The 2,127-nt window shown below is 44.3% G+C and overlaps 1 pseudogene; it reads left to right on the forward strand.

Annotated features, from left to right (window-relative positions):
• Positions 1-680: 680 nt before the first annotated feature.
• LOC126163538 (5S ribosomal RNA) lies at positions 681-798 on the forward strand (annotated as a pseudogene).
• The last annotated feature ends 1,329 nt before the right edge of the window (positions 799-2,127 follow it).

Below are 2,127 nucleotides of genomic sequence, written 5' to 3' on the forward strand. Positions count from 1 at the left end.
CACTCGATGCTTGATGAAGCCCCAAAGAAAAAATTGCATGGCGTCTGGTCGGCTGAACTTGGAGGCCATGCAAAGCAAGCCCTGTCATTGGGCCCCATGCGGCCTATCCAGCGCTTTCTTAAACGCTGTCTAGCGGATGGCGGCGGAAACATTGCTCGCTGCGCATGCGCACTGGTGCCAAACACATGTTTGAGTTGCTCTTTCACTTGACTTATCATTTATAACTGTAAGTTTAAGGTAATAAATATTACAAAGCGTTAAAAACCCGATATTCATTTATAAACACGCTGTATATATAAATATTAGAGAAGACAGCCAGTCCTAGTCCTCTGACCAACACGTTGAGATACCGTGCTGGCATTTTGCCTATCCGAACGTCTTTTGATCACCGATCCAAACTTCCACATGGCTTGCTGTCTACAACGGCCGAACTGGCTAGGGTGATTTCTCGCGACAAAACGGGAAATCCGTGTTCCAGTAAAGGCCTGGCACAAATTTTTCTGTGTCAGTAATAGGTAATATCTTCATACCTACTGCAGCGAATGTCAGAAAGATACTGCAATTGCGAATAAATTTCGAAAATTTAGTACAGCTGCAAGATAGTCACCACTGTCTGTGCCTTCTGACGTTGTTAAAAATGAATGGTCCCTTGTAATTAGCACACGTAATCATGGATAATGTCCAACGGCCCTGCCGCAGTGGTAAGACCGGTTCCCGTCAGATCACCGAAGGTAAGCGCTGTCAGGCTGGGCTAGCACTAGGATGGGTGACCATCCGGTGTCCCTAGCGCTGTTGGCAAGCGGGGTGCACTCAACTCTTGTGTGGCAAACGAAGGAGCTACTTGACTGAGAAGTAGCGGCTCCGGTCACGGAAACTGACATACGGCCGGGAGAGCGGTGTGCTGACCACACGCCCCTCCATATCCGCATCCAGTGACGCCTGTGGGCTGAGGATGACACGGCGGCCGGTCGGTACAGTTGGGCCTTCCAAGCTTAGTTTAATTACGGATAATGTGAAATTTAATATTACTGAGGATAAAATAAGTGTGTTACTATATGTCGTATCTGGACTAAATCTCATTCACTTTGAAACGCGTACGTTTCAACTAGCGATGGCGAGGCATGACAGAATCTCTGACCAGAGAGTTGTTTATCGTTGCTAGTCTGCGCTTGACCGCGCGAGAGTGCAGTTCCGAGTTGGACGCAGTTGCGAGAAAGTAGTTGTACGCAGCGAGTCGCGAGAGCATGTAGTTCAGCTGTGCGAGTTGCCTGTCGTAGTCGTGTGTGAGGAGTCGGCGGGCGTCGACATGGGTCACTGGTCGCCATTCAGGACGAGGTATATTGTTAAATAAGGTAATGAAGCAGCGTTGCGCTCAGCTAATAATGTATGGTAATTGTAATTAATTTGTTCAAGAATTCCCTCCAATAATAAGTTTTTATAAAGTGGATCTTTTAAACAAAGTAATCATTTTAATTCAAAGAGTTTTTCCTATGCATTTCCTCCAAGAATCAGAATTAAATATACGCCAGCGTTGCATGAAGTTGTGCCCAAAAATAAGATAGTGATACAGGTTTGCTGATGTGAGAGTTTTGGTTTTTGTGTTCAGGTATAATAGTTGCACAGGGCCAAGGGTCAGCGCAGCTGCCCTTATAAAATTTATCAGGTTCATTTTAGCGTTAATTTTGTGGGGACTTAACATTTTTACACATTTTTATTATCATCGAGTTTTATTACTGTGGGGAGTTAACATTTAGGCCATTATTATTCTTTAATTTTGCAACGAGGTTACGCTTGGCTCATTTTATTATTCACTTTTGTGGGAAGTCAACATATGGCTCACGTTTTCATTGTCATTGAAAATTATGCGGCGAGGTTACAACTTCTGATGGTCCTTTCCAGGTTATGCAATTTTCCAGACGCTACTCTTTTACGATTGCTTCACAATGTGCGACTCATGAGCACCAAAAACAATGCAACTAGCAGCTAGCAGCTTCGAGATTCGAGAGGCGGCCAATGATAAAAAGATCCAATTCAAAAGCTGTCTCAGGATTTTACTAGCAGATTAAAAGTCAAATCCATGTACTTGTTGCTGCGTGTTTGAGAACAGCTTCTCCGACGTAATAATCT

The sequence above is a fragment of the Schistocerca cancellata genome, chromosome 2, assembly GCF_023864275.1.
Source record: "Schistocerca cancellata isolate TAMUIC-IGC-003103 chromosome 2, iqSchCanc2.1, whole genome shotgun sequence".
NCBI lineage: Eukaryota > Metazoa > Arthropoda > Insecta > Orthoptera > Acrididae > Schistocerca > Schistocerca cancellata.